At 39.6% G+C, this 12,133-nt stretch overlaps 1 long non-coding RNA gene across 1 annotated transcript in view; it reads left to right on the plus strand.

The window, feature by feature from the left end:
- Positions 1 to 309: 309 nt before the first annotated feature.
- The window catches only part of LOC119028532, a 13,970-nt gene continuing 2,146 nt past the window's right edge, over positions 310 to 12,133 (plus strand). The window contains exons 1-2 of the long non-coding RNA XR_005077742.1: positions 310 to 411; positions 7,138 to 7,228. This is a non-coding gene — a long non-coding RNA (uncharacterized LOC119028532). The remainder of the gene's footprint in view (positions 412 to 7,137; positions 7,229 to 12,133) is intronic.

Consider the following 12,133-nt stretch of genomic DNA (forward strand, 5'->3'; position numbering starts at 1 on the left):
AGAAGAAGTAGAAGAAGACGTACAGTAATGATAACAATAAGAGTAATTAAATACTGAAATGCAGAAGTCAAGAGACGCACAGTGGCATAAATTCCAAGTTTAAGGGTTTGAGGGTTATACTGTGTATGATAAAAAAAAAAAAAAAGTTGAAATGAGATGTACTGGGATACAGATCAGAGTACAGTGTGTGTGTTTCCTAGGTTGAATATTAAAATTTGAAAATTCTATTTAATTAAATTGTTTTTCTTTTGTTTTGTTTTTTTCACGATGACAGCAAAGATGACTTGTGGCAACAAGTTCCAGCCTTCTGTTTGTGTGCGTGTAGACGGAAGAGGGTGTGACAAACAACAAGCCCACCGCATGACTGTAACCAGAGAGGCAGAGACAATTGTGGAGCAAACCATAAAACAGGTTATATAATTTAATGTGCAACATTAATCACTCATCACGACCTAACATACTTTCTTCTGTTTGTATCACAGGTGCGCATTAAAATGATGTTGCTGTGACTATTAAAAATATTCATTGGAATACACCACAGTTATTGTGATTACATAACAGTGTTGGATCAGATGACTTGGTCTGATGTGTAAGAGTTCGTACTGCTGGGAATCCATGGCAGGCTGGTGTAAACTAAAGTGAAAATGCTTGAAAAAAACTGAGTGACACAGTACTGTAAATCAACAACATCTAAAAGACAAACAATGCGCGCTCTGTTTTTGGTCTCTGCAAACTCCTGAGGGAGTTTAGCTGCTCCACCATGTTATGGATCCCAACGCATTTCTGCCCAAACATAGACCTGCTCCACCTCTGATTGGTCGCACTCTCTATATGCCTGACTCAAACATTTAACTACCACAGTTTAACAGTTTATGAGCTATAATTTTCCCCTGTAAACACACCGACCTCGTCGACCTGTGGCAGCAAACAGCTATTTCTTGATATACTTTAGTAACGGTGTCCTGAGCAGATAATAGTCTCCCTCTGTTTTGCTGGTGCATGGTGAGCTAATAAGAAAAAGGGCTCCGAGTTGACTTAGAGCTGGCTTTTCTTCTTTTCAGTATGTGAGTAACTTGATGTGTACGTAATGTAGCATGCCTGTGTTCATTAGTGACAGGCTAGCGCAGGCACTAATGACATTTCCAAAGAAGGAAATTGGTGAAGTAGTATAGAGAACAAAAAATTGCATATTCAAGAGGCTGGGGATGAATGGTTTGGTTAAGCAAGCAGGACTTCCATCCAGGACATCTCTGTTCATGTGAAACCGAAAGCAAACAGTGACTTATTTTAACTTACTAATAGAGTTATAATGTAACTTACTCACATAATGTACATTTGTAAGTGAAATAACAGCGGAAATGTAGTTTTTTGAAGCCAAACCCAGATGATATTCTAGTAAATTATGATTTCCTTACCAAGTAATTTTCAAACTGCAGGCGTACAACAAAGGCCCTGTGCAACTGTTCCTGTTACACTGCAGCATTTATGTTGTTTTGTGTACGGCGACGTAATTTGATTTGGAAGTCGCTGGCAATCGACCTATCGGTTTGTTTTGGTATGAGGATGTTTGGGAATAATGAGTTGCATTCATAAGGTGGCTCTCCACATGATGAACACACACACAGAATACTAGTGGAGCACAGTAAAACAGTTTTATTATGGAGCCAAAATTAACACCTGATGGAGGAAGAGCTGACAGTCGTCCATTAAATCTGTCAACACGATGCCTCGAATGTGATTCCAGTGAACACGCTTATCCATGGCGAGAGGCCGTGGTGAACTATAAGTGTACCTTAGCATTGCTTCTGTCACTGAGATGATTTGGAGACACATTGTGGCACTGTGCATTTTGCATTGTCTTGTACTTAAGCATTCTGTCCGATATTCTGTTTTTCTGTTTGCTTTCTGTTGCTCTATTTGCTTTAGTAGCACATGCTGGTATTTCCTGATTCCTTTAAAGCGTCTTGAACAACTCAGACTTTTAAACCCACGCTTCACATTTCTGTGGAAAAATAAGGTGGGTCGAGGGAAGAACCTAATCTAACACACAAAACACACAGAGACACACACAAAAGTTGGCATCTGTCATCACAGCCCCCGTCCGCCATGTTTACTGTGCAGCGAGGTGAGCCAGTGCGGGGCTGTGCCGCTTGCAGAGCTGCCGCTGCTGCAGCAAGGCAGTTATTGTATGACAAGTGTGATTTCATGGATGGTTTCAATATTGATGTAGGTGTAAGCCTTTCGTGTCTGAACACACATCCACTTAGACTCAACCGGCTTCATATGTGAGAAGTAGAGCGTGACAGTGGCGGATGGGAGCAGGATGGAGGGCCTGTTTCTGTGTTAAAAATGACTCGGGGGGGGGGAAGCAAGCTGTAGCTTACTCCACAATACACTGTGGACCTATAGACAGGAACAAGGAGTTAGAATTTACATACTGTATGTAGGTCAGATACAGGGTGTCACTTTGCTAATTGCATGGTGCTACAGGTCGTCATGCAAGCCCTTGTTTTATATTTTTCTGTGCTACTCTTCGGGATTGGGTGGATTGGTTGGAGTGTCTGATTTGAGATTTGGACAGAATTACAATTTATCTCATACAAGCCAAGACACACATATTACACTTTTTTAAAAAAATAACATAACAGAGCTGAGCTTCTGATTTGTAATCTTTCTTTCGTGATCTTTGCGTTCCATCACGATGACCAAAATATCAAAATCAGACCCACCTAGGTAGATATGTATCAGGGAGACAAAATACAAACACCTTCCAAATGTTTTTTTTCTTCCCCAAAGGAATTGTCAACAGTAAGTTCTGTAGATTATCTTATGCACAAACTCCCGCTGCAAACACACCCCGACACTTTCCCACCTATGTAGGAGCATATCAGGTTGGCAAGAATAGCAAACATCTGGTGTATTTTCCTGTCCCTCACCAAAGAGAAATCTGTTGAGTGACTGGGACATTTTCTCTGGAAAACCCTTGGTTTGGAGCAAAGTTGTAAATATTTTGAACAGCGAAGAAAGGAAATCCTATCCACCTCTTCTGGGCTGAGGTGGCACATGTCAACAGTGGAATTAAAAAGAGGCCTTTGCAAACCAAACCAAAACTCTCCTCATGGCAAAATATCAAGGATCACGAGGGTTGAACTGGAAATTAGTTATATTATTTTTTATGATTTGGCTGAAACGTTCAATGTTTTTCGGACTTGTTCACATCCACTTTTCTGGTTTGACAGTAAAATGAATGGCAGCCACGTTCCTCTTTTCTTTTCGTTTATTTTCTAATGCACTCATTATGCCGTTTGTCATGTGTTACCTCATTCTTATATGATGAGAGATGACTCACGGTGCGTCTAATGAGACTCAAATAAGAACAGAAATGTGTTGTGAGGGTTTAAGCCAGAAATCTTCACGCTACCATTGCTCCCACATCCTGGATTGTGTATGTACATGCATGAGCCAGCTTGTACATGCAAACTCCCACTGGCTAAATATTTGACAAGGAAGAGTTTCACATTTTCAGTGCATTGACTTCCGCAGGCCCGACAGGTGATCAGAGTTCCTCAGCTGTAAAATGGTAACAGGTTCATTTAAGTGCACAAACACTCACACAAGCAGACTTTATAATAAAAATGGTGGCATTTAATCATTAACGGATTATGTGGTTAGTCCTTATATCAAAATTAGTTTAATGTTTGAAGGGTCGTCCACACTCACGCATCAGCTTTTTAACCCAGGCAGAGACATTTACACCAGATTTTTTCATCCATTAAAGCTGTATAATATGTTAACTGTCCAAAATTATGACTGAAATTTAAAATATATTTGAAATTAAATCTCCTTGCCTGTGTTGGTTGTCTACATCGGTTGATAAAATGATACAGTTGCTTCCCAGATAGTGAGGCTGTTGTTGTTGATTTTTTTCAGATCTGTAACTATTTGTTATTCATTATTCTTCTTTGTATTTACTGTCCTTAAAATGCAATTTTATAATGTCTTAATACCCCCTCTCTGTTTCTCCCTTTTTCTATCGCCTCTCTACAAACATTGTCCACGCAAAATCAGGGAATCGACACACAGTTGTGTTTATTTGAACTCTCCGGCCGTTTTGTCACCCGTTTGCTAACCTTCCATCACATCCCAGAAAAAATACTGAGAGCATGACCTCAGTTTGCTCCTGCTGCCCAGAGCCCAGATGATATACAGCAGTGCCTTGTGTAAAGAATTAGGGTTGGGAGATAAATTAATATGCCTGAAAATTGCCTGATAGCTTCAGGCCATATTAACAGCAGCTAATAACAGGTAGAGCAAAGGTCGTGTTCTCACCTGTCACAAGTTGTTGATCAGTAATTTATTATCAGCAGATGAATATCAGCTTTTACTTTGGAATTGGACATGGAGAAGCAGAAAGAACAGACACACATGCAAAGAATCTTTGGAGTCAAGAATATGCAAATCCAAATTATACAGTATTTACCAAACCACAATTAGCAGCATCTTGTTTTGCAAAAATATCAGCGGAGTTCAACATTTTCTACGGCCAAGAAATTTTTACAATGAAAAGCGACTGCTAACTAAACAAAGAATAAAGTGACCGTATACTGTTTTGGTTTCTTTTTTTTTTTTTTTTTTTACCACCAACCACATTTTATTTTATTTCTATAACTGTTAGCACTTCCCAATTTCCTTTGTGCCTAGCACTGTGGGAGAGTTCACACTCAAAAGTTGACCGTACTTAGTATTCACCAACTCATCCCCGGTGAGTTGATGAGGTTATTTGAGTTTGCTTGAATGTAACAGAACACGATTCGTTATGCAGGCTTCACAGGTATTTATCTGGAAGAATTTCGGGACAAAAAAGATGCTGTGTGTGCGTGCGTGTGAGCGTTGTTCCTTTCAGTTGTCTATATAGGTGACTTTGTTTTCAGGTGGAATGTGTTATATCACAGTGACTTCTGTGGAAATGCTAGGGGACATTTTCTTCTGTGGAACCACACACACAAAACCGGTCACTGTTCCAAGATATGCCGCGCTTCACTGACAACGAGGCATTAAACACCCTCTTAAACACACTCGGTACAAACATCAGCATTTTATGCACGATTTGCCGACGAAAGTTCCATCTGAACCATAACAGTTGTGACTCCTTCAAGTGAATTAGAAAAGAAAGCAAAAGTGTAGTGTGTGTGTAGCACTGTTTGAGCCGAGAGTGCACATTTTGGTGGTCAACAAAGGTCATGTGTTTGTTGATGCACATAATAGAGAAAAGGATCACTATAATGAAGTTCCCTCTTAGATAGTGTAGAGAGATATTTGAACTCCAGAATTGATGAATAGAGAATAAATAAAGAATAAAAGCAAAATAACTTATTATACATATATTATATTATTTATATTATATTATATATGATATATAATTGTTGTGAGGGAATAATAAACCAAAAGTATGAATCTATTTGTGCTATCATTACAGCTGTTTATGAAAAATGGTTTCAAGCACACAACAAAGTCTGATTCAACCCAGCGCTGTTTGAAGTGAATCTCTGTAATAGTTTTAATTAATTACTATTAAATTATTATTTTTTGATTGTTGTTTGTGCTTTGCGTGTGCTCCTCTGGAAGATGAGGACATTTGTAGTGGAGATATTCGTTTGGTTGAATAACTGTGAGGTACAGACTCAAGTCCAAGCATGACTCAGAACACACCCTTGGAGTTTTCCTCCTGACTCAAGGATACAAAAATTAAATGTAATCCACAAGGCAAAGCTAGTCCAATTTAAAATGAATACTCCTTTAATCCAAACAGGCTGTAATAATATCATATAACACAGATAAGTGTTACTACCACTTGTTTAAAAAGAGAAATTATGTCGTGTGTGACATAATTTTGGAATATAATCAAAACCCAGACACCTGTTATAGGATATTAATATCTACATCTATATATCTACATATATATGTTTGTATGTACATTTTTGATACTTAAGTTCTTGATAGGTGTATTATGAGTCTGATTACAGGTAAAAGATATTTCTTAATTTAGTACCTGTGATTGTTTTCATAATATTTGCTTCGCATTGAGTTTTCTACAATATGAGTTTTCAACCTCACCAATATAACGACATAGTTGAATCATTCATATATGAAAGACATCGACAAGTTTGTGTCTGTATTTACGACCCTTTTCAGTGTGTGTTCAGCTCAGACATTCACATGGTAGTCTGAAGAGGTGCATGCGTGTGCGTGTGTGTGTACGGTGATAGTAGAGGGAGGAGTGCAGTTTGTAAATGTCAAGTTTGACCGGAGGTGGTGGGGGCATGTACACACACCCACACACACGCATACACACACCTTTGTAAACACTCACATAGAGACAGGTAGACACATGCGCACAGACAAAGTTGTCTACAGACACAATGCAAATACTAAAATCTGTCCCTGGGGAATGAATGGTGGTTGGAGGCCAGAATGTGTCTCTGTGTTTTTTTGAGAGAGTTTGAGAATGTTACCTCCTCGGTCAGAAAAGGTGCAGTTCACGTCCACTGTCGTTTCAACCAGTCTTACACAGATTTGGCTTGTTGCAAGTCAATACATTTTTCGATCCCAAAATTTTAAAAGACAAACTCTGCTCTCATTTTCTTCTGGTGCCTATTCCTCCCGTTCCTTTGAGCTCTGCCCACATTTCTTTCCTCCAGAGCTCGCCAGCTCCAGCAGATGTCTGCCAGGTTGCTTGTTCATTTAAAACACCGCCACCTGTCCCTCCACCCCAGTCTGTTATTCTAATTAATCGCACATCAATATTATTCTAGTCTAATATTTGCAATAAACTCTCCGAAAGACACAACAAACATGGCCGAGACACCATCAGAGACTGGACTGTATCCACAACTGTATGGCTGACAGAAGCTCTCCTCCCAGTTCACTGATGCAGACGAGACATTTTTATGTTGTTTCAAAACCTTTAAATATAGCTGTCAAGTTACATGTATCTTAGGGTCATCCAATAGAACAAAGCATCTGATGAAAAGCACGTAACAACGTCAAGTGTTTCTTTCAAGCATAAAAATGTTGATCAGAGTTGATTAGAGAAAACCTAGATAATTTTACTTCCTGCTTGTGTTGCTGTCACTTCAGATGTTACATGCGGAGACAAGTGTTCCTGGATGAAATGCAGGACTGATGAAACGCACACAGTGCTGCAACTTTGGAGCCAGTTAATCTAAAGGTAATGGATTCCTGCCCAGTTCACAGTACATGAGTACATTATGAGTACGAACTCAAATGTAAAAACACGTCCACCATTTTTTTGACCATTAACTTCGCACTCTTGAACTCTGCAATCTGAGATTTCAACTCAATGAACCTAAACGATGACTGCAGCATTATCACTATGACCATCATGTCACATCTATGAAAACAACCTAGGCACTCATTTTTTTCCGTTTAAGATAAAGATCGAAGACTTATTATGATGCACGGGACGAACGTTACCGTGGTGATGATGATGGTTTGATGGTGTCATCAGAGGGGACAGATGATGTCGAGCAACTTGCAATCTCTTTTTGTCTAATCTATGTTAAATTACCAAAATTGCTTGCAAAAATGACTGCACTTTGATTATGTATGTACAAATGCTGAAGTGCCGACTCAAGCTGCGTTTCAGCTGCCAGGCATGAGGAGCCTTGTCACCTCAAACTCCACCAACATCCTGACATGAAAGTCAAGTGTACATGTAACGTGGAGGTGACACATTTTGTCACGCCATCATGGTACGTAGCCTGTGACACATACAAATGTGAATACATCAGTGGTTTGCCGCAACTTTAACTGCCAACATTTTATCTTGGGTTGCAATGACTATGATGATGCTTTTGAAAAAGAAAATCATGAGGGACACATTTTGCCATTAGTTGGGAAATGCAATAGATGGTCACAGTCTGGACCCCTGAATATTTGTTCTTTATAAATCATAAAGGAGATGAAAGTCAGTGGATTTGTTTGATTTAAACTGATAAATTACACGTGGTTAGTATAATCACTCTTCCTTCAACTAAAAGTTTGTCGAAATTGTCAAATCAATAATCAGTAATGATAATCAATCACTGTCAAAGTTTCAGATCCATGCTTTTTCCTTTCTCTTGGACCAATTTTATTTTCTTCACTCCAACCTTGGTGATGTATTTGTTGCTTCACTCTTGCTCATACAAAATGCACTGACTTCCTGTGAGTTTTAGAACAGATGTAAGATTTTGTTGACAACTTTTAAGATCTTTTTATGAACCCTTGATTTAAGTTATTTTCTGCTTCATATATTCATTTTGTGTAGCCTTGTAGTCATGTATTTTTACTGTGAAGGACTTTCTGTCTTTGTTTTGAACATGCTTCATGAGGAAAGTTTTCATTACAAATGAAGTCATTTCATGTGAGAAAAATGTTGATAAAACTCAAAGAAATTGGCAGATATTAATGACACTACCTCAGTTGTAGTTGACACAGGGTGGTGAAGACAAATGTCATTCATACATGAAACATTTGACTCCTTGGCATAAAGACACACATACCGACACTGGCCTGGGTCAAATTTGAATAACCCCCCACAGGGAGTTCACAACCAACGTTAAAAAAAAAAAGCATTACTCACCGTTAGAACACTGTCCTGCATCTCCTGGGTTAAATTCTGTTTGCGCTGGACTGAAATACTTCAGTGGTTCCTTGTGGTTTTAAAAAAAAAAAACACGTCTCCTTCACCACCTACAGCTGCTCTGACATCAAAGATTAGATTACACTTAACCCCTCTTTCTTTCATCTAACATCCAGCACTCACTTTTGTACAGTGCAGCGAGATGAGTCAGTCAGAGGAGTCACAACAAAGTGACAGATATCTTCTATCGGAGACATCCAGACCATCCGACTGCGTGACCATCAGATTCAGAATCAAATCAGATCAGCAGCGAAATATCACGTCTTTATTTTCTGGTGAAAAATGTTGAGCTTAAAAATTCAAAGTCAAATGAAGGGTTGCAATTTTAAGGCATCAGGCGTTGTAACACAATGAACCTGCTTGTGTTGATGTTGGCGCTGGCTCAAAGGTCCAACGTCAACAATTAAAAAAAAAAATGCGATGCGGGATCATAGTTCTGTGGAAGGCAGAGAGATTGACAGAGGGCAGATGCCAGGTACGATTTCACTGGAACCACAGGCCTCTCGAAACCTGTAGGTGAAGTGAAACATAAGAACTTCATTCCTCTGCGCGACCTGCTGCTGCACAAGTAAATAAGCAGAGTCGTCTGTTGATAAATGTCTGGATAAGGATGATTCAAAGCACTGTATCGCAGGCAGCTGGACTTGTTTCAGTTTCTTGAATAAGGTTCTTAACACGCTCTGTGAATTGCTAAATATCTGATGTGTTTTGGTCCATATACACTCGTTTGCGATGCCAGCTGTGCAGAGGGTCACTCGCCAGTCAGTCGGGTGTTGGTTCAAGTCGGTTCAAGTTTGCTCCCAACTTGCCGTGGCATCGCCCTAACATGAGCAAGAATAATCGGGCAAAATCAATGTGCCATCGTTGCTTTCCACTGGCTGCCAAATCAGAGTGCATGATGGGAAACAACAGGTTTTCCAGTGATCTAGGGTTACAAACAGACTAAAGACCGAGAGGCTTCCTGGCGCCACCAAACCGCCCCTTCAGTCCCTTCAATTGAGCTATTAACTGTTGTCAGGCAACGCTGGAGATTAATGCATTACATGTGGCTCAACCAGTAAGTTAGCAACATTTTACAGTAGTTTCCTGGTGGTTCATATTTTTAAAGTGATTCATTTATTTGTTGTTCTGTCATGTTTGAAGGGGGACGCTTTTTTCCAATAAGCTCAGTAGATTGGCACTTTTTGTTGGCGGGTTCCTTTTTTATTTGATATTTTATCATAATTTCGTTTCACATGTACATCTCAGCCCAGTCCCAAATACACTCACTTCACCTTTATGATGTGACTTCACAGCAGCAGGCGGAGGGGATGCTGGTGGAGTTACAGGTGAACGTGAAAGTTTACAACATCAGTGTGTCACAAAACACAAATTTGTGTAATCATTTAGATAACTAGATCCTTCGTAAGTTGAAAGAGAGGCCATATTGATGCATGTGAAGGTATTTCCCTGAAGTCTTATGGCACTGGTAGTTGGAATGTCTTTTACTTAAAGACGTTGCTTTAACTCATTTAATGTTTCATATAAAATGTAATAGATATGGAACGTTATAGACTGTGAGCAGTTTTATACATTAATGTAAAAGAAGATACTGCTCACTACTGTAAAGTGCACTCACAAGTGTTGCGAAAACTTTGACTACTCAAACTGCCCAGGCTGACTAAATAAATATAAGCGTCACTCTTTATTTATTCTGAATTTGATCCCAACAACACATTTCGAACAAGTTGGGACAGGGACAACAAAAGACTGTGAAACTTGTGCAATGCTGCTAAAATACCGGCTTGGAAGATTTGACAGGTAAACAGGGTCATTGGTACCAGGTAATTGTGTCATGACTGAAAGGGGCATGATCGACAGGCTCAATTGTTCACAAGCAAGGATGGGCCTGAGATTCACCACTTTGTGAAACTCGTGATTGTGTAAAGGATATCGCTACGTGGGCTCAGGAGCACAAAACCAGTGTCAGTAAACACAATTTGCAAATGATTGCATTCTGTTTTCACTTGCGTTTTGATACAGCGACGTGTCCAGAATTGACTGTTTTCACATGGCAGCCATTTTCGTCTGACTTCATGCTCAGAGTGGGACGCTCAAATGTCGTATCCGGTCATATTAACGTTGGAAATCTGACATGTAATTATAATTTCGTAGCTTCCTGATCAATCACCCACCAAAATAACGATGGATATTGAAAATCCAGAAACACATCGAGCTGTATTTGAAGGTAAAACAACCCGTTAGCTTGGATTAGAAACTGCTAATGTTACCATTCATCCACTTCAGAGGTAACGTTACGGTTTGATGGCGTCACAGAATACATTATGAAAAGCTTGAATTAGTTCTAAAACATCAAGCTAGGAAATGATTGAATGCTAACGTAAGCTTATCAAAAAAGATTTTTCTTGAGTTATGAAAAATGTCCGTCCAGATAATTAACAGGGTCAACAAAGTCATCCGGATTCGTCCTCTGGGGACCATGAATGAATAAATGAATGTATAAAATTTGGTGCTAAAATGCATCCAATAGTTCCACCAAACACTACAGATGGGAAAGCGAGATGATCCTAGAAAGAAAGTCCAGGGATGACCAAACTCATCAGGATTGATCCTCAGGGGGCCATGAATGTTTGAATTATCTGAAAGGGTAGTTGAGCTATTTCAGTCTGGTCTAAGGGACACAAACGGAGTTTGTGAGTCAAACAACGTCTGACACAAACACACACGCACACACAGACCTTGCATCAAGGGCGTGACTTGCGGGCACAAAGGGTGTGTTCAGACCAAGCTATAAAAGATAGACCATAATTGTCACTTGGTTGGACCTTCCCTGAGGGGACACGCTGCTGGCAGAACACACACACACACACACGCACACACAGGTAAAATTGACAGAATGACATGGCGAATGGTGGCAGATGTCCTGGCACGCTGAACAGTGATTTGGGGAAGTCAGCTGTGGTTTGGACAGGTAGTTAGATCTTATGATACGTATCTGATTCCCTTTATCCAACTCATTTGCGTATTTATTGTGATTTACAGCTGTGAGGAGTTGGTTACAACACTAACACAATGATGAAGTGGCATCACTGGCATTAAGAAGAGACAAGCTGTCTTCACACCCTATTTGAAAATCACATTTTTTTCTGCATCTCGTTACGTAAAATGTTCCATTTCACAATAACAAGACACACCATGAAATGTACACAAGAGGCACACCTTTCTCTTTGTTCTCTACCAGACTCTCTCTATTATTAATTCATTTCGATTCTCGACTGATAAGCTTTGTTATGATGAATCATAAGCGTCAAAACCTGTAACGGGGCCTCTGTTTCCTGAAACAAGGAGAAGAAGAAGCTCAGAGAATCAAGACAGCTGCCGGGTTTCCACTTGATCCTTATTAAACAGATTGAGTGACACTCATAAATG

This window comes from Acanthopagrus latus, chromosome 1 (assembly GCF_904848185.1).
Source record: "Acanthopagrus latus isolate v.2019 chromosome 1, fAcaLat1.1, whole genome shotgun sequence".
NCBI classification, from domain to species: Eukaryota; Metazoa; Chordata; class Actinopteri; order Spariformes; family Sparidae; genus Acanthopagrus; species Acanthopagrus latus.